This window comes from Lepisosteus platostomus, chromosome 6 (assembly GCF_059453375.1).
Source record: "Lepisosteus platostomus isolate fLepPlt1 chromosome 6, fLepPlt1.hap1, whole genome shotgun sequence".
NCBI classification, from domain to species: domain Eukaryota; kingdom Metazoa; phylum Chordata; class Actinopteri; order Semionotiformes; family Lepisosteidae; genus Lepisosteus; species Lepisosteus platostomus.
In genome coordinates this window covers 42,961,650-42,983,460 of record NC_142616.1, presented here as the reverse complement: position 1 = coordinate 42,983,460, position 21,811 = coordinate 42,961,650, and the positions used below count along the sequence as shown (strand labels likewise).

General features: G+C 41.1%; 1 protein-coding gene across 6 annotated transcripts in view; it reads right to left on the bottom strand.

Annotated features, from left to right (window-relative positions):
* ndst2a (N-deacetylase/N-sulfotransferase (heparan glucosaminyl) 2a) overlaps window positions 1–21,811 on the bottom strand; it is a 134,202-nt gene that overhangs the window by 28,346 nt on the left and 84,045 nt on the right. For 3 of the 6 annotated variants that reach the window (XM_088635930.1, XM_088635931.1, XM_088635936.1), the window contains one exon: window positions 13,676–13,722. The exons of 2 other annotated variants lie outside the window; for them this stretch is intronic. The gene's annotated coding sequence lies outside the window, so the exon portion shown is untranslated. Of the gene's footprint in view, window positions 1–13,675; window positions 13,723–19,039; window positions 19,513–21,811 lie in introns of those variants that run through there. One more of the 6 variants, XM_088635933.1, reaches the window with a different exon arrangement.

The window sequence follows — 21,811 nt, the reverse complement described above, 5'->3', positions numbered from 1 at the left end:
AGGATTTTGAATATTTGGATCAGGTTGCCTTGGACTGTATTCCGTTCTTTTAAAGATGAAAAATATTACATTAAGACTCTTCGTCTAGGACTTTACTTTGAGCCCTAGATAGTATATGGTCCAGAACAGTAATATTTTTCCTAAGCGGTGTGCAAAATTGTACTCTATTCTAAATATGGACTGCGCTGTACACCTTTTAACAACTATCCTTGCTTTTTATTGCTTGAGCAGGAAACAAAGTGTTAACGAAACATGAAAGCCTTTATTATAACCAGTCTCCTCAAGCTCAGTGTTTCCCATCTTGGATTTACAGTCTAGTTCATGTTTTTGCTACCTACATGTAACTCTGTGAACGTGTACATGAAGTGCCATCTGCCCAGACTCGAATGTTGTCCAAGTATTTTTGAATTTCCTTTGCAACTTGCACAGTGTTTGCTAACACTCTTATATTGGCAATAAATGCCAACTTGACTCATTTATTAACTATATCAGCATTACGGTGATTTAAATAAATTAGGAAGAGGAAAAATCCTAATACAGATCCCTGTGGTACTCGGCTAATTACATCATTCCTACAGTACATGAGCATTCACCCCTTGTCTGCATGACTTTCTATTCATTAACTAGTTCCCAATCCAGATTGGTTTGCCTAACTTTAAATGCCCACTGCCTGCAATCTATGAATTTATATTTAATTTACTTCATCAAAGGTTATACTAAAATGTTAATATAGCTTATCACACGTCACTGAGTGCCTTATTGCTTTAGGTTGCTCTTTAACAAGACAGTTAAGCAAAATCAACCTTCTGTAAATCTGTGCTGACAACTGACTAGAATAATATTGCCAAATAGATGATTCTGTATTTTATGTTTAATTACCATTACCACAAAAATGCTATATTCACATAATGGAGTATATACAGTATAAACACCTACACCAAGTGGTTCACCGTTGTCAAGTGAATTGTAAGTGGTAGTTTTCATGATGTAGTGGATTGACAGGCAACAATTTTCTGTGGAATAAAGACAGATTGGCTTCCTGAACAACCCTGTAGAAACAGTACTGGCTTGGAGTTTGATGTTTGAGAGCATGTTGTAACTGTAGATGTGTGACGGATGTCTGATCGCTTTTTCAAATGGTGACATTTTTGGCATGCAGATTGAGTTTACACTTACTAGGATATTGTCTTCTCAACTGATGGGTACCATACGCTATTCCACATAAACATTGCCTGTTATATAGAGAGAAGAGTAATACAGATGCACAGTTAAAAAGTCCTATGGCTTACCTACTGTATAGCTTTTATACATACACATGTATATTCTAGATCCTTGTGTGAGATGTTAAGAGTTCCCATGCACAGGGAAAAATACTGTATGATATTAAAAGACCAAAACAATAATGCAACTGTGATAAAGAAAGCTCATCCATTGATATGTTTGGCTATAATCCACTTGATTCGAAGGACAATCCCCTGGCTGCACCGTGCTTTCCATTAGCCTTAACCTGACCTTGTTATAATTGACCTCTCAGTTGAACTACCTCAAAAAATTGTATTGCCTGAAACACATAGCAGTTAAATAAGATATGGTGTTTCATAGAATGATCCTATACAGTATGTAAATTTAATGACTAATGATCTGTCTAAAAAATAGTCTTCATAGATTGATTTGAGTTACGTTTCTAACGGAGGCAGAGAGAAATAGTCCAAAGACAAGCAATTAGTGCTTGGACATGAGGGGAGAACAGTGGTCCTTTCGTGCTCCAATTATTTTAGTGGCACACCACTCTCTTCAGAGTAATGCCCATTCCACCTGTTACTTTACCAACTTGAGCAGGAGTTAAGCACGTAAATAATTGTCCATTTAAAAACAAAGCCAGCAAGAGCCACCTCTGGGCCTGCGAGGCAGTACTGTAAGCCTACCAGCAGATGGGGTCAGATCATTAGAAAGAGTAAAGATGGCCGACTTGTTTTCAAAGCTCAATTAACCTGAAGTAGCTCAAATGGTCCACACGAGGCTGTTCCCAAGGGCCAACACAAAAACACACTTCTAAATGCCCAGGCAGGCAGTTCAGAAGGACAAACAAAATCCTGTTGATACTGGAAGGCGTGCAAAACGCACAGAATTACTTTCACGTAGCATGGATGCAAACCAATAGGGCAAGATGTCTTGCTCTTTAAAGTATTCCCATTTAAAAAAAAAAACCCAGCAAAGCCTTCAGGAGAAAGTCAATGCCTGAAATTAACCAAACAATTCTGTCTCCCAGAGGAGAACTATCCATTAAAATCCACTGACAAGGGCACCAGCCCCCTTCCCCCAAAGCTCAAATTGTAGGCTGGCTGTTCCCTCCAAGTCCATTAGGTCGTGACCCCACTGCAGGAGCGCTGGAATGCTGATCTTTACATTCCAGCAGTGAGGAGGAAAGAAATCCGCTAGGTCTTTTGTAAACCACATTTATTCAAATGCCGTGACCGGAGGACCGGAGGACAATCACTATAGACCGGTGGCTTCCTACTAGGGTCTGTCCTACAGGCCTTAAGAGGAAATATTAAAGACCTGGATTAATTGACTGTAACATTCAATCGTGATCAAGTTTAATTAGGTGATTTTGAGATCATTTGGTGTAAAACCTCAGCAATACCCTTCAGCACTCAAGGGCCAGAGTTCCATTAATGGACCAAATTACTTAATTGAGCAGTAATTTTCAAGTGTTGCTAAATAAAAACAAAAACATGATTTAGGGTGACCTTCAGCTTACTGGACAGATAGTCTCCAGGACCAGGGTTGGAGTCTCCTGATAGACTATAATCTTTTCTTTTTATATAACAAACACAATACAGAGCCCAGCACGATACACCTGCTTCTGCCACTACTGCTCACAGAGTCGGTCAAAACTTCCTCGTGCTCATTTTCAAGACACCGATCCCCTGGTTTACAAACTTTCGTTATTTCCATGCCTTTAAGGAGAGATTTTCCCTACAGAGAAGGCACGTCCTTCACAGCCAAATAGAATGATCACAAACAAGCAACAACGTTCTAAATATTTGAAATAAGACTGGGTGATTTTCAAGGTTTTTCATTAATTTGGTTTGGGTTTATGATTTTTCACCTTACAAACTAATTCCTTTCATAAATTGAGGGATGAGTAAACTCTAGTACAATTCCAAACAGGCTATCATCACAAACATTTTCCATTCACAGCCTCAAACTAAGCTGCAGTATTGTCCAGCAACAAAATTAGTTTGTTGCAAATTTGACACTGATGCAAAGCTGAATAAAAACCTGCATCTTTGGCCTTATTACACTAGGGATAGGGGAACTTACTTTACCTCTGAAACTAAGTTAGGTTACCTAGGTAAGTAAGCAATCATGCACAGAAAAAAAAGTTAATAAAATGACAATAAGGCAAGCACATCTTGAAATTGCAGTGCTAGGCAGAAAAACGGTCAGTGCTAAATGGTACACAGAATGGATACAAAGCAGTAAAGAAGGCAGCTTGTCGATATGTACTGCATGTTCACAGAGCATAAAAGCAATTAATAAAGTACATAACCAGTTTGAGAGATAAGAGCACTGAAGAGTAGTGTAACTGACAGCTGAGAGATCGCAGGCGCTGTCCAAACAGAGGGGTCTTGTGTGGGTGCGGTAAAGTGGTTAAAGACTGAGCGGTTTTGATTCCTGCGGGCAGTTCACTGCAAAGGGGACTCAGTCTGGAGGGTGAGAGGGACAAAGAGAGGGAAGGGGTGACTGACAGCAGACTTCTTTTGTAGTCTGACATTTTTATTACGTGACTACGTGATTATCTTTGGTGTGATGGTGGTTTATCGTTTTATCAAAGCCGATGTTTTTTATCTCCAGCAGGAAACTACGAACCTGCAAGGGCGCCTAAGGCTATCTTGCAATTTCATCTACATTGTTCTGGAGTTCCGTCTCACAAAGACAGCAATGATGCCTGTGAGAGACAGAAACCACTGACCACATCTCATTACGTTATACTGCCAATGCAGTTCAGACTGCTTTCACAATTAGCCCAATGTTACATGCTGGAATTAAGAACTGCTGTCGCCAATTTCAAGAAAATGATAATCCCCAGTTTAGCACATTCCAAGCCCCACTTCATCAGTGTGCTTCAAGCAGGTAGTGGTCATGTAAATTAAATTTAGTTTATACCTACAAAACCCAGTGCGGAAAACGAGCTATTGCCACTCTAGTTATTAAAATTTTGTAAAACTGTGAATGTAAAAGATTTCACTGTTGGCAAAGCAATCAGATTCTGAAAAGTTTCCCTTGTTCAGTACTCAGCTTATTAAAGTTTCTGTCTAGGAGACAAATTAGATGAGAGAACACATCATATCTACTGTCAGCTTCTGAAGACAAGTGCCTTTTTTATTAAAGCCATTTTTTTCTTCCACGAGTAAGAACTTAAAGATAATCTCTCTCGTTAGATTGGATAAATATTTAAAGATTAAAAATGGCACTTGAATACCAAACAAATCTGTCTCCTACACACTCTAGCGAGAAATGTCTGTGCGTAAAACACAAATAAAAGAAAGTGAAACCATGAGAGGCACGATTCAAGTGGAAAATGTCAAAATAAAACATAAAAACAATACAAGGAAATGCAGAACTACCTCCTGCATAAATCTTTTAAAATTCACAGCAGATTTCTCCTCAGTCTTTTTCACATTTGTTTCATCCATCCATTTACTAACTGCTTCATACAGTCAGTATTTATTTAGGTAAAACTAGATCACCTTGTTGTACCCTTTTGTTTTCTGGCATCAAATAAAACTAGATTTGGAATAGACTACCAGATCTACACCAGTCTTTCTTGTGTTCTTAATGATAACAGAAGGCACCTTTTTGGACTGAGGACTAGGGGAGCTTGCATCAAGTTTCCAAGTTTTCTTCAATCTGATACAGCCTTGATTCGTTCAATTAAGAGCTGTTTGAGATGCTTGGGACAATTAACTACTAACGCCGGCGTCACACTACATGCCTTTTCCAGGGATTTTCAGTCATAGCCTTCATTTACATAATCGTAAGAAAATCACAGCAAATTGTACAGAGTTGCAGTGTGCGCCCGTTACCGTCAGTTGTGTAATGTGACACCCCCAGCGACTTATTCATAGCGCTCTTAAATCTAACTGGTTTGATTTTCTCATAGCGAGTCGCAAGTCGTAGGGGTGGGCAGTGAGCCCGATGTATACTTGTGAGATAATGTGCCCATTATGGGACACGTTATAGCGCAATACTAATTTGTTTACAATATTTGTTTTAAAGGTGTTTTATATTTTTAACTGTGATTTATTTTTCTAAATTTGTTTTATATTTATAAATAAGAATGATATTTTTCAAGATGTTTATTTGTGGAAAACAATGCCTGTGTTACATTTTTCAAGATGTTCACGTGCTTGTTCTCCACGTTGTTTGCTTACTTTCGTGCAGTGCTCCTCTTGTCCTGCACGTTGATTAGCTGCCAGAATGAGGCAACCTTGCGTAACTTTCGCGGCGCAATATGAGATTGGGAACCCTGATGAAATGTCGTGAGGGAATTGTGTAATTAGTCACCCCCTGCGATTCCTAGTCGTATCATTTGAAGCCCTCTAGGGCAGAAAAGGCAGCAAGATTCAGGAACTACAGTTGTTAAATTTGACATTCTCTCTGACTAGAAGTCGTGTCAAGCCCTGTAGTGTGACGCCGGCTTTACTACTAAATGGACTAAAAGGCCTTCTCTAGTTTTTAACCAACCCTCATGTTCTTGATGGCCAAATCCCTGTTCAAATTTTCAATTCCTAGACTAATAGTGACTTAAGCAGTATTACTGGAGACAACCTGGATTAGAATTTAGACCAGAACAAGTAGCGTCCTCATACTCCTCTTGTAGTATCCCAGAAACTGTCTTGCTCACAACTTGGTTGACTTGGTTCTACCTCTGTATGCTGTTACAAGTCATAATACAAAAAGGACACATAGGATGATTATTACAGTACACTAATACAGTGCATTCCCTTCATATGTTTACACCACATATATCCCATATAGTTATACTGGAGTATAAATAAAGTATACTAATACTTTTGTATTTTGCACACAGGTTGGTAAAATGTAGGGACTCAATTTATTGCTGGAGGATTAAAGCAGAGTACAGTATTGCAGTCAACATCATATCTTTGTTAGCTGCCTTAGATTCATCAAGCCACATGGGAAAACCTTTGTCAGAAATGTGGACAAATGATATACTGCTGGTATTCACCTGCTTGAATGCTGGAATTTCCACGTGAGAAGAACCAACTGTTAGGTGAGCCATAGTTTAAGTCTCACAAACGTTGCAAACACATCTCACTTTGTGAATTAGGTACAGCAAACCCAAGTTAAATGGATATTGCTGTCACGCTTTCAAGCTATAGAGGGGATGCACATGGACTCAAAACAAGAACATTTTTGTGATTTCATTGATGTTTTCATTTTACCAGGCAAATCAAACCAGCTGTTTTACTGATGACTGAAGTGGGAAATTACATCCACAAACGTGTGGGGTAACATGGTGGCTCAATGGCTATACTGTAATTGCTCCCAGGAAAATCAGCCCTTGTGTGAGTGCGTGTCTGTTTCTATGTGTACCCTGCAATGGACTGGGACTGCAATTCACCGCCTCAAACTAAGCTGCAGTATTGTCCAGCAACAAAATTAATTTGTTGCATATTTGATACTGATGCAAATCTGAATCAAAACCTGCATCTTTAGCCTGATTACCCTAGGGATAGGGAAGCTTACTTTACCTCTGAGCTCAGATACAAAAGTGCTCTTCCAAAAATTCAGAGCCAGCACACATTCAGTGACAGATGTGGAAGGGCAGGTAAGACAAACTCATGTATGCACATTACTTTGGTTAACACTCATAAGGATGGTGCTCAATGCAGCTCAGTCTCGCTCAATTTCTTTTTAAATTGTTGTTACAATAGTCCCGCTGCATTACAATAAACAAGGACCAAAACAGTGAAGCCTTTTCCCAGTACACCCAAGCCTGAACATAAACAGTCCTATAAATGACTCTGTGGATGAGACCCACCACACACACACACAGAAGTGATCTGATGAGATGGAAAATATCTAATGTTATCTTGACTTCATAGGAGCATATTTATTCAAAATAGGGTTGCAAGTTCAAAACATCCATCACTGGTCAGGCTGACATTGGACACTTACAAAATTCTGAAGTCCCATTGTTTTCCCCAGAGAACATAAGTGCAGGCCTTTGAGCAGCACGTGTAGGCTGCCAGAGAAGCAGACAAGTCGTGTCTCAGGGTCCTGCGTGCGTGGGAGTGCTGATAGAGCTGTGGAAAGAAGGACTGGGTTTCTCCTCTGCATGCAAGTTGGAAGTGACCGAGGGTTAGGGGATGAGGTAATGATATCATGAAACCTCGGGCTTGTGTACCTCACAGGAGTCTCTACTCAGGGCTGAATCAGGCTCCAGGTTAACCAGAACTGAGAGAGTTCTGCTATGAGCCCACAGAGCCTTTGAAGTTCAACTTAAGTTCAAGTGCAATTCAGCTGAGCTACAAGACTTGCAAGCGGTGTCTAGAGATTACATGTCCAAACTTGTTGCCAAAATGTAGAATTGTTTGTGTCTAGTGAACTATCCTTGTAAATCATGAAGATTCAGACCCTTCTGACTGGTGCATGGATCTCTTCCTAAAGCAATATTAATTTGCTTAACTAAATCAGTACATGTAGTTTTAATTAAACAAAGTTCATCTTTAAAATTCGAATTATGATGCAACAGCAATTAAATTGTTAGTTTTAGGAGTCTATAAATATTTTTAAATATGAATAACCCAAAGCCTTTGTTGGTTGTAAACGTTTCTCTTTTGACTTCTCATTTCATTACTTCAGTTTTAAGTTAATATAGGAACCTAACATTCATTTTTTGCATATTCATACAGAGTTTGGATAATTACTTTTAAAATGCACTCTTGAGCACTGCCCAGTAGTTGTTCCTGTGTTGGATGTACTGTATGGTAGGGAAAAATCCTACTGTTTAATAAGAAAAACAGACTTCAGTCAGGCAAATTAATAATTGTACCGCAACAAAGTTATATCAGATTGTACCGTCTAGTTATTCATATTCATTTCCCCAAAAAGCTGCACAGCAAACATGCATAATAAAGCTTTTACTTATTTTCAAAAGCTGCAGCCTGCAGTCAACACCAAAAGTATTACCCTTAAGATTTTCACTTTCATACTGAGTTGAAGCATAGAGTACCATCTTATTGCCACTGGAGACTTCATCATTGTGAGCTGCTGACTGCAACATCAGTCACCCCAACACCAACTCCTGAGATTCTGATCGGAGATTTATTATCTAAGACTTAATAAATTAGGAAATGGTCTATTCTGCTGGGACCCTGGCAGAGAACATATTGTACAGCAGTGCAGATTCGAAACTTAACAGCTGAAGAGCTTACAAACCATTACGTTCTTATCAGTGAAACAAGACTCTTCACTGTCCTCAACCGGAGGACACTAGCAGAAACCGTGTGCATTTAAAACTGAGAACAGGAGGCACTGCAGAGCCACGTGGTTTAGCTGATACTTTGGCCAGAGGACAAACTGGCCTCCTCTCATTTGTAACTTTCCTACGTTCTTCTTAAGCTCAGTGGTTTTAAAGATGCTAACATCCTTTCATCCTAAGAGAGTCACTTGTCCTGGCGGCACAGGACCCAAGGCCAGACGGAGGGCACGTGACTGCTCTCTCCCTGGAGGTGCTGCCAACTGGAAAAAGGGACAAATGAAACAGCTAAGTTAACCTAGCCTGTGTGTGTCTCTGGGATGTGGGAGAATACCGGCGCACTCACAGAAAACTTCAGGAACATGGGGAAAAATACACAGAATGCACCCCAGTCTAAATCAGAATCGGGGATACCCAAGAGCTGTGAGGGAAAAGCACTAACTGCCACACCCCAGATGCTAATATGCTAATGCTAATTGTTAGGGAAGGAGGAACTTGGGGGAGGGGTCTGTGAAGTAATAAACATCCTCTCCTTCAGCCCCACTTCTCCATCTCCCAACTGATGGCTCTGCTCCCACGCAGTCCTTATCTGTCCTTTCCACTGTGCCGACAGCCTGTCGACAGTGAAGAGTCTCTTTGAGAGGTTAGTGAGGCACCACTCTAGGCTGATTGCTACAACTCAGCTGTGTAATTAACATACTGCTCAAAAAGGGAGACTGGCCAAGCGCTGCTCCCTGTTCTCGAGTCGGATCCGCAGGAGATACCCAGATCTCCATTTGCCCTGGTTTCATTTTTACATTTTAAAATGTTAAACATTTCATTTTAATGTTTGGCCGAACTAAAAGAAAGTATCTTAGCCCTTAGCTCACTGATTCCCAGTGTCCAATCCAGAGTGTCTACAGTGTGCTCTGTGTTTACGGCATCTTTGTGCGAGAATGATATCTGAATCCGCAAATTGGCTGCTTCAAAAATGTATCATTAGATATTCAATGTTGGAAAGGGCAGTTAAACAGGAAACCAACCCTCAGCCTGTCTTCACGGTTGTTTTCAAGTCCGTTTTAGGAGTGAGACTTGGCTTGCATCATTCTACCCCACTGACAAAAAAAAAGAAGAGCACAGGTCCGCGTGCACTGCTGAGAGAAAGAGGTCTCTTCAGAGGAAACAAAAAAACAGCAGAATCACCCTAAACAATCCTAAACAAGTCCTAAACAATCAAACAACTTCATACTTATTATTAATGTAAATGTTCACAGACACTCCAACATTCTTTTTCCCAGCAAGGAAACGTCATCTCCCAAACTGTCCTTCCAGCTGAGACTTTGAACCAAGGTTCAGACTATTTGGGGCTGCTCAAGATCCACTACACTGTTAATAAAACCACTGTTCCTAAGCGTAAGGGTGTCCCCAGTATCCTGGCTACAAACTTACTCTGGCCTCCCTTAACTCCCCCTGAATTCGGCTCTCCTCTGCTGTGCAGCGGGGCTGCTGCATGTTGCCCAAGTGAGCCTGCACTCTGGTGATGAGTGAAGTGGGTCTCCTTCGGTTTGTGAACTGCTGAGAGATCTTTTGGGAAATGGAAAGTGCTATGGAAATGGAAGAAATTATTATTATTCATTGAAGGGGCAGCTTACAATCGCTCAAGAGCGGATGGAAGTACGAGTGGCTCCCTTTAGGAATTACAGCTTTTTCTCTCACCGTCCCTGGCTGGAACGATGGGAAGTCACAGAGGAGCAACCAACCAGAGAAATGTAACCTGCTCTTTCCTTTCTCCTCTCCATACACTGAGGGTCTTTTTCCCACCCTGATCACTATTCTGCGCAAGATCTTACAACCCACATTGAATTCTTTTGACGACCCACTCCATTTCAGCACTAAAGCTCCCTTGCTTGTCAAAACCAGCACACACCCAGCAGCCTCTCAGATCTCACGCAGAAACTCTGGTACCAGACCACGCTTCTACCGTGAATCATAGGACTATATTCATCAAGGTCAGTCATACAGGTACCTGCTCATTTCAAAATAAGCAATGCTGATGCAGAGAGAAATATATGAGTACCAATTTGATGCACAAAGGGTGTGGATGCGTACGAAAACTGGACAATTCCTCTCTCTTTGGGAGCATTTACTTACTGTATGTGTGATACCTAACAAAATTCCTTCAGTTCTGTGTTGCACAGATCTGAACCTCCCCCAGTTGTGACCCCTCCAATGACAGTAAGTACTGACCATATTAGAGCCACAGTCGTCCTTGTCTTACAGTAAGAGTCCCAGCTCTGAGCCGCACAGTTTAGCAGGGGAATTGGCAAGCAAAGTGGAGCACTGCTCCTTAATTAGTGTGAGGCACTGAGCAGCACTGCTAGGGTTAAAAGGGTACTCTTCTTGGCAAGCATTTTAAAGTACTTGTACAAAACAGAGACCACACATGATCATTTCATTGTATATGTTCGGTGAGGTCTCTTCTTTCCACCTCCATAGCTAGGGCCTCTCAAGAGAAACTAGAATGGCAGTAAATTCTGTTTCAAAAGAAGATTCCTGGAGCCAGAGCCTATCAAATTAATAAGGTACCACTAGCTATCGCTCAGTCCTTCAGTGTAAAAACTGCCTACCTCCCAGCCTCATGACACAAACACTGCCTACCTCCCGGTTTCCAAATATACACACCGAGTACCTCCCTGCATCTCAAGACAAACACTGCCACTCGCTTTGCTTCCTGGTCGAAACTTCCATTCTGCCAGTCTCTTCATAGACAACCCTGAAAGACATTTGAATAGGCCTTCCTCAAAGACCACCTACCTGCAGCGAGCGCTTAGATGAGGACACTTGTGCAGAGACATGTCAAAGAAGATAAAAATGAAGCAGCTCTTTCAGACAGCTGCTCGATAATTATTCTGCTTTGGTTTAGCAGGAAGAGGTGAAAGTGATGGATTAGAATGAATCTCTGCGTTTATTTTACTATGCATTAGCTGTCCGGTCACTACTGTTCTACGGTGAAAATCCGCAGGATTGTATTTAACATCCGGACTAACATTAAAAGCAGAGAGGGCAGATGAAGAGCTTCATTTCTCTTTCACCAAGTGAAGCATTTTCTGTAATTTCTTCCCACAGAGTTCTGCTTACCAACACTTTCTGTAGCGCCTCAGAGAAATCCCACTGCATTCCAATTCCAAAAGTCTTTAATGCCACCCTACATATTGATCCTACAATCCACGTGCTTGTAGCAGTTGCATTTTTTCAGCAATGGACAATAAGAAGGCTTGAAACATTCCATGAAAGGAATGTTCTCCTGCCTAACTTGCTCATCAACATCCCCATCCCCTCCACGCTGGTCATATTTACTGTATAAATCAGAAAGCAGAGACTAATTATAATTTTATTTAATTTAAAACAGTAGGCATGACAGCGGAGAATACCATCTTCCAGACAGATGCCAGCTTACAGAGAACAAAGAATATGAAGCCCATTCAGGCAGTCTTTGAAGGATTAAGAGACAGAATGAATATTCAATGATAACACAACTGCTCTGGGTTTTACAGTACATGTATGCTGTAGTAATTCAACAGTTTTATTAACACGTTGAACAGCTACTGTAAAGGTGGCTGACAGATTCTTGATTCCTCCTGGATTTGAGAGGTATGTTATCTGTGCTGTTTCAGTCAAATGTTTTTCTTTATGAATATCTGATTAGCAGTATGCATACTTGGCATACTACTAGTGCTTAATGAATCTCTCTTGGACAGTTTTCTAAGTCTTCAGGTAACATCTTTACATGTGGACATGCTTACAATTTAAGTTCTATGCATTATAAGAGCATTATTACAAGCTCCCGAAACTGTGATGTATTGAAATGTGAACAGAAGGATGTAAGAAACAAATACTTGTAGATTTTTTACAATTTTGCTGTAATATTGTTTTAAGACTCAAAATGTTAAATGTCAACAATTAGATGAAACGTCATGTGCATGTTAAAAAATATCCAACGACAAATAAACAAAACCAGTCATGATACAGTACATGTCCATTTCTGTCCAAAATTCAAAATAATTGGATAAATAAGAGCAGTATTAATTACAGGAATTCTTTGGTACGAGCACAAATATCCCAGACGTGTACAAAGAATGAGAGACAAAAACTAACACAGTGGGTTAATAAGCACACAACAAGCACGCTTCAAATAATTAATATTTCAATTATCCAGAGTTTTGTCTAAATCACATTAAAGAGGGTTCAAAGTTCTTAAGTGTTAAAAAGCTAGTTGGGAGAACTTTCATCACTGAAAATAAGTTATGGCTTTGAATTACAGACTCAATGTTAATGCCACCCTTATTTTAATTCAATTCATAAAACAGTATGAAAAACATAAAACAGTCTTGGTAAAGCTCATTAGAAAATAAGCTGGTTGGCTAAAGCAGGAATCCCCACATAATTGTCCATCATCTTAGATCTTTACACTTAATTTTTTTATTGTGTGTTCAATAAGGACATTTTCTTTTAAATGCTGACAATACACTTTCATTCAAATCTTGTATTCCTGTATAAACCCAAATTTAAGTCAGTGCTGACACTTTTAAGGACTGAGCTATGATTAAACTATAGTACACTATAGTAAACCTTTATAAAAAGATCACCGTAAGAGAGAGACTGAAATTCTACATTGTTTGACTTGGCAAAATTCGATTAAAGGTTAAACAAATGAGTAAAAACCATAACAGAAATGATCAGCAAAATACATCTCTGCACAAACTCCAGCAGATCTTGCAAAACGGGGTGAAGTGCTCATGCCATTATTTGTCCAGAGATTATCTGCAAAGCAAGAGCACATTCCCCAATATTATATGAGGCAGAACACAGGTATTGGGCTCATTTACTTAACTGGGCTCCAATGGGCACTTCTAGTGCTCTTACAACACTTTGTTGTGCAAAGTAACAACACTTCTGAGACAATCGTCTTTTTAAGGACCTGACTTTTTTGTTTTAGTTTAACAAGATTAAGAATTTCCATTATTCTTTATTTTCCGTTTCCAAAACCTTGCAGTACAAATGCCAGAAAAATCCTGAACCTGGTACTGAGGTGAGAGGAATTGCTGTGTTTATTTAGCTAAGAAGCTAAAATATTTCCAGCACCAGTTCTCTAACAAAAACAATAAAACTCTGATCACCAACCTGACTGCCAGTGGAAACGTGATCTGAGCTCCCGTTTCCCAGGGATCCTGCAAAAGGGACACAGAAGATAGAGATTTAGCTTCTGGGACTGAGGCTGGCTTTCTGCATTGCAACACCAGAGTCAATATTTGCTTCCCATGCTCTCTCTCTTTGCCTGCAATCCTGGAAGCTCTCAGCTCTGTACTTTCTGGGAGAAGTTAAGTAGATCTAGCTAAGGTTGAGCAAGCACATGTTGAAAACAAGCCACAGGATGATACAGGCCTTCATAACAGGGGTTCAGATGCCTTTTATGATTACAATACAAGTGCACCAAGGCAGAATAACTCAGGAGAGGAGCTGTCTCTTTATAAGACGACCACCAAGGCAACTTTCAACACAAGGAGGTATGATCACACGGGCGTAGATACAATTAGATCACATACACAGCTTAATGGACTATGCAAGCACAAAGCATAAATTACATACAACACATACTTGCTTCAAACTTTTACTTTTTGGTTTATAATCCAAAGCAGAAAGCTCTTATTTAAAAGCATGTAGCACTGAATGAGTCTGACAAAAAGCACAATCCATCTTCCAAGATCTCACTCATTGAGTGGCATTATGAAGCTGTGCATAAAGTCCCTGCAGGCAGTTCTGAGTAATGCTTAATGTCCATTTCAGACTACATTTCAATTAATATGGATAAATAATTTAAGATGTGACATTAACAAAGTGTTACAAGAGGACGAACAAAGACTTTTGAAAGGCTTTGTTCCAAAGAAACCTTTTTTTTCCCCCAGCTACAGTTGAGCGGCTCAGCACTAATACTGCACGGCCATTATTAAGTGTTTGCGGGAAGTGCATTAGTACCTTTCACTCACAGCGAGAATGAGAGCACAGTTTCCCCAGTCTCGCAAAGGTCTTCAGCACCAGCTTCCGAACAGACAAAGATGAGTTAACGACCTCCCACACACACTGGCTTTCAAACACAATTGAACACACAGCTACAGCTGCGCGCCGGCACACACAAACTGCAGGACCAGGAGGGTGACAACCACGCATAGTGCCCTTCCAGCCTGTTCAGAGGTGAGAGAGAGAGAGGTAAATGGTGATGGGCCGCTAGAGGCTTACAAGAAGGGAAGAAAAGCGTTTATTTGTGCAGGGAAAAATAGTGCTCAGCACCTGCTCTTGGTGCATAAGAGCCTTTTGCTTTTTGTTCTTCACACCAGATTGCATATTGGACAAAGCGGAGAGTTGCACAGGCTGTTACAAAGGTTGGGTTTGGCTCCCTCATTGCCACCGTCTTCTGAGCTCAGCAGATTGAAAAGCAGGAGAAGAAAGTGCATGCTGAGCTGAAAGACTGGGGCCGGGGGACACGACAGAAGGCAAAAGAGTTGAGAGCCTAAAAAGCTGAGGAACACACCAGGTGAGTCAAAGCAGAAAGCACTGGCTTATATTAAGACTTTTAGAAAACAAGAATCTGCTGTCCATCGGGCTTTGGAATGAGATTACCGTAACACGGGGAAGCCCTTTCACATGTTCGGCTCTGAAACACTCCCGACTTGGACTTTAAAAGCTGAGTTAAAAGAGCAGGCCCCGCCCCGTGACCAGAAGGTTACACAGCCAGACTCCCTGGCACTGTCCCAAGTGCCGACAGATTTCGCACACTCCCACACTCACTGGCTCTGGTCAGTGTCAGTGTCTCTCTTTCCGTGAGCTCCACTCCAGCATGCAGTAGCAATCCTAATATTGACACTGTGCTAAAACAAACCTGGAGCCCCAGTTCTGGCTCCTGACCAAAGTCAACTACAACTGCCTCCCCGCCTCCCCCTGTCTTCTCCTCTGTCACTGTCAGCTCCTTCATACAGCAAAATCCACAGTTACATCCGACAGTCTTCCTCGTCTACCAAATCCACTTTTTGAAACAGATACGGCACATGTCTAGCCCTCTTTGAAAATGTTGTGTTTGACAAACACTACCGGCCAAACATGCCTTCACAAAACTGCCACCATTTTGTTTTCTTTACATGTTTTGGGTGTTAACTTATTAAACAGCATAGAATCATTTCATCACGAGACACAGAGCACCCTTGTAAATGTAGATGAGCGATTGATAATCACCGACTTAATTCTGAAAAAAATCACATAAGGTACGATCCCAAACAAAATCTCAACGACTGGAGCCATAACGCAACCAGATGCCAGAGGTGCAGAAGTTACCTGTGACAAGGGGCATTTTGACTTTGCCCGATTTCTTCCTCACAGTGTACCATGCATCTTTTTCAATTCCGCAATTCAAACCATCAAGATTTTTCCACCTGGGCCTAATTCAAGTGAAAACAGATTAGGGTTCAAGTCCGTACAAACCCAATGTTAAATGCTGTGCTCGCCGTCTCGACAATACTGCACACAATCACTCACGGCCATACAGGGTGATTCTGTAGCAATCTGCTAACTACCAATAAATGTGAAATCAAAATCAATTGTTGATCCTGCAGCAATAAAACACTAAATCGATTAATACCTGCAAGTGTCCAAACTTAAATTCAATCATCCCCCCCTCTCCACACTAATAAATCCACATTCAGATTTTAGTGAACGTAGCAATTGACGTTATTGTGTTACTCCTACTCAAAGCAGGGAAGCAGAAACACTGAAACATTGAAACACAGAAACATTGCATCTAAACGCTGAGAAAGGCAGTATGTGGACTGTTCATTTTTTGCAATTGGTTTTATGATTTATCAAGAGGAGTTTACATTTAGTAGCTTGTGTGCAAGACTGAGTTGCCTGACATGACAGGCCTTCTTCTCATTTATCAGGGGAAAAAAATGCAATAACAGAAATACCCTTTAAAGAACCCAGAATCTGTGACATTTTATTAGCAGAGCTCAGTTTCCAATTTACTGCTGCCCTGCTTGAAACAGGCCTGGCGCAGACCAGGGGAATCGGAGCAGAGCTGCCAGTCATCCTGCGCGAGAGAGGGGGCCAGACAGTGAGGTCTTAATTACAGCGCTCTCACGACGACACCGAGAGGGGAAGAGACAGATGGGGGAGGGGGGGAGCAGCGGCGAGTGGGAGCAGAAAAATAGAAGCCGTCGTGGGGAAGAGAGGGCTGCCAGGTAAGACAAATTATGGTAAAGGAAGACAAGATGGGAACAGAGCAAGAAAAACAGCAGGAGAGAGAGAAAAGGCGGGCAGTGTGGTGATTAAGTCAAAAGCAATAGGACACAAGGCCAAGAAGGAGACAAAGAATGACACAGAGAGAGAGAGAGGAGGTGTAGCTAGTTAGGTTTCAGGTGAAGAGCAAATGCAGGACGTGGAGGACAGTGCTTCTCACTAAAATGCTTTACAAGGCTTACTAACTGACCCCAATTGTGGCACACTGAGCTTCTGGAATCCGCACGGCCCCCACGTCCCAGTACAAAGAGAAGACGCAGAAAAATAAAGACAATGGCTTCTGACATGACCGTGAACCTTCCTTTAGTACGACCAAAGGCAAACCGCCAAGCAAAATAGGGCAATTGATTCTAAATTATAACTCCTACAGTCAAAAACAAAAGGAAGAGTGGTTAACCTTTGGCCTGTCTGGAGTCCTGACTGACGGTGATTATAAAATGTCGTTACAAGACTGATGGGGAAAAGCAATTCCACAAAGCAAGTTGGCTATCTGGGATCTCTTCCCCTGTGAACTCCACACGGCCCTCTCATTTCACGCTAACTGCTTTTCTGACCTCAACACACTATTCTCTGCAGGGCTTTGGGTTTTACTGCAAGGCGTTTCAAGCCACCTCCTTGTTAAAAAGTCTGGAAGCTTCACAGGCTGACTCATTTGATAACAAAGAAGGGCTCAAGCACGCGAGGGAACACCCCACAGGCAGCTGTTCAGGTACAGCAAGACACAGTCTACAGTTCTGGTTCAGTACAGCTTCACACCCAGATGGATGATGTCTGTATGCTTTTAGTTCTAAGAAAAAAGCATGCGCCATTCACTTCCAAAGAAATCTCCATATATTTGACATGTTCAAAATCAACACAAACACCAATAAACAACTGAAACATCCATTCACTTTCTAACCGCTTCATCCAAGACAAGGTTGCAGGGGAGCTGGTGCCTAACTCTGCAAACTACAGGTGCCAGGCAGGATATACCAGTCCATCACAGGGCCACATGGACACACAGACACACACATTTACACCACAGATAAGTTTCCCAGAAGCCAATTAACCTACCAGTATGTCTTTGGACTGTGGGAGGAAACCAGAGCACCTGGAGGAAACCCACTTGAACATGGGAAAAACATATAAACATGCAAATAACGTCCCAGGAATTGAACCCAGAGCCCCAGCTCTGTGGGGTTGCTAACTACTGCACCTCCATACTACAGTACATGTAAAAATCATGAGCACCTCTGATCGGAGTGCAGGACTCATTTGGAAGTTGCCCAACCTATCCAGAGCTTGCCAGCCAGCAGAAACCCCTGCGGGTTAACAGGTGACTGACATTCCAGTAGTGATCTCTTTCGGATGCTGAAATTTGTGCTACGGAGTTACAGTGGGTAAAAGAAGCAGATGATGACAGTGCATGTTCCAGAGGATTTGTGCGTGATGAGCATCTTCTGGTTAACAGCACCATCAGCAAAATATTCTGATTTAAGGTGCCAGAAGAGAACAGCTGAGATGAAAGAGAATGCATGATATAGCATCACCAGATAGCCCTCTATCTCTGTTTCACGTTCGTCACCATTCTGTCTGAGATAATGTAAGGTGCCGTGGGGTTCTAGGGGAAGGTAACCCAGAATAAAATACATCATCTCATTCAGGATACCAACAGCAAATCAGTCCATTTCTGCTAAAGTTGCAAAGTAAGGGTGACTAGTCAGCAGGGGGAAATAAAAACTGGTCTGTATGATGGGGAGATTCAGACAGTCAAACTTTCTAAAATTATGATAAGGCCAGAGATAATTAATATTCACATTCCTATAACTCATTGTCAGTGCTTTCTCCTAAAAGACTCCATGCCTTGTAAAACAATTACAAAGAATGTAAAAAAAAAAAACCCATACATTGCAAGTATAATTAGAAAAAATGTACAGGGTTAATGCGCCATACGTATTGCAGAATTACAAAGTGCACAGCATGAATAAGATTTAGGCACTGTAATAGATTCATATCACCATCGAGGCAGTATTATAAAGTCATCATGAAACGGTCTTATGTTCTTACCAGCACTACTCTGGGGAGCATTTCAAAAGGATGCGGTACACATTGGAAAATCCACAAATGAGTTTTAGTCTGTTTTAGATGGGTTTCTACTTATGTCCAGCCCCGAGGACATTCAGTCACAGCCTATAATAGACTAAAATTATTCCAAGGTTTTACCCAAAAGAATCCATTGGGTTTATCTGGGTACTGAAGTAGCCTTGGTGGTGTATCCCTCCGGGCCTCTCCAATGATTCCCCAGTCAAGACCACAACAAGGGAGAAGTGCACACAAGGAAATAAATGGGAGGAGGGAATTAATTCAGACCGTGGAACTTTGACCCTGAGACACATTCATCACCGCTGCCCTCATAGACTCCACTCTCACCCCTTTCATGAACTTCTTTCACACGACACACCCACAGCTCCGAGGCCGGGATATATATCCATCAACCTGTGAGGGCCTCTCTTTAAGAATGCAGCACGCCGCTTGTCTGCCGCGCACACTTTACATTTCTCAAGACGCCAGCTCTCCTCCTCATCCAGAAATAACACGGCAAAACTAAACCAAATGCGCTGCTGTGCCAATCCCAGGACACAGAGGTGCAGCTTTAACAGTTATTACTTTATCCTCCCTTGAAGAACAAATTAACTCCCCAAGTCGAAAGATTATTTTACATCCATGATGTTTGTTCTCGAAGACCAGATCTGAGTGAAAATAGTTTTTCTCCAATGACCTCCAACCAGATGAAAGGTCTCCATCTCTCCCGAGACAGGCTCTTTATTTCAAGTATAGCTTACCAAGGGGAAAAAGTAGTTTTCTAAGTGCTTTGAAAATAAGGATTTTTTTTTTAAATGGTCTTACGGCTATATTAATTTTGAACGCTAGGGCCTATCGATTTATTTTTTTTAGAAAGAAGCTGAATCTCAAATTGTTCAATTTCACAGCAGGATCATCTATCTATCCACAATTACTATTTGAAGGTACCTGTCAAATATTTTCAACAAGCACAATTTTATGGAATCAATCTTTTTGGGTGTTGGGAGCATTTCACTGAATTACAGCGACGCTACAAGCTATGTCGACCCCCAGATCAGAAGGCTAATGAAGGGAGCTGGTGGTGTGATCAGCTAGGTAGTCACATCACAGACCTGCTAGATCACGGACTGGACTGCTCTGTGGGGACTGTCCTCTTAACACGCGCTACAGAGGATAACTAGTGCTGCCGCAGCAGAGATTTCCTCGTGTCCTTAGTGAAAAACCTGATGCCGTTTCTTTTTTTTAATTGGGCAGTTTGAGAAAAATCCAAATCTCAACTCCGACATTATGTCTGAGTCCGGATTTAAACGCTCTCTGATGAAACCAGGAAGGAGGTCTGTACTCCCCAGACCCCTCAGCATATTCACTGTTAATAGCAACCCCGTCCCTAAAGCCCAAAGGCCATTACAGCTGCTGCTCCGCTTGACCACGAAGAGCATGGTGCTGACTGTAGAGCGCCGAACAAGTCTCCGCAGCTTCCAAACAGGACCGGAAGTCAGGACTGTCTGGCAGTTTGAGCAGTTCCAGATTTTCCCTTTCTGGATCTCTTTTTCAGATTTTTCTGAAAAAAAACTCTTTTTCTTTTTGAGAAGCGGCAGATTCTTCTGTATGGGATCCAGACAACTGATATGTTGTCAAAATGTGTTTTCTGCTTCAACCTATTATAAGAGCTAATTTGACCAGAAAGGTGAAATGTATTGGTTAACAGGCTGTCCTGAAAATTATTATATAGAACTAAAAAAAAATCTCAAAGTAGGAACTGAGAGATCACTCATTTTTGTCATTCGACATATACCAATTTTATTAAATTAATATTAAATTTCCATAATACTACACAAAATACTCTATTCAATAATCTACACTGGTCTAGGTACTGCAATCATGGGTTTAATACAAAGACAACACCGTTCACTTTACTGTGGCTCATATGGTGCAGCAAATACAGGACAGAGGAATTCCTTTCTTGTGCCTCTACATAGAGTAAACTATTCAGAACACAAACCCTTTAGAATTACTGAGGGACTAGTTTTCATATCCACTGGATACCTCTCTCTCCTAAGACAATGTGATGAAAAACATCAAACAGGTATGACAGCTTCATGCTATTAAAAGCTTTCTGAGCTATAACTACCTCCTTTTGTATTTAGTCAGCACTGTGCGATATTTAACAGGTGTCTTGTAACACCATAGGACTTTCTGTTCTAAATGAACCCTCCCCTATCTGAATTAATTATAGCAGGTAAAATCCATTCAAGTCATGCCGCTAAAATGTGTGCCTTTTGCCATGTGCAATTTTCTATGTAGGAAAAACAGGGTACTAGGGTATAATTTACATATTTCTAGACATAGAATTCTACAGGCTCACAAAATACTGCGTGAAAATAACAGACTTTCAATTTTTAGACTGGCCTAAATATAGCTGCAAAAATTCAGATTGGTATATTCCTGACCTTTCACTGCATTTCTGAAAAGTGCCATCTTGCACAGTGTTGTTAATTAAATGGAATCTGAAACATCAAGAGAACACCTCACTCTCATGGGGGTTCCTAAACTATACAAACAGGTGCATGGTCTGATATTATATTTCCGACTAATGTCCTAGTAATTTTACCTAAAAACGTCTCTACTTATAAGCAAGTTGGATGAATTGTTTAAAATATGTAGTGCTTCTTCAATTAAAGATTCTCCTACGCCCAAAAGACAACATTCTCAAGAGATCTCTTTTATATAAAAGCCTTTATGACTAAGGCTTTTATCAGTGGGGATCTGTTATTTGATATCCCAAACGCCTGTTAAAATCCTCTCTACAAAAAAGCTTCCACATTAGATAGAACACTCAGAAAATAATCAAAACAATTTGAAACAACTGACTCGCCAAAAGAGGACCTACAGTATTAGAAGCATGTATTCATC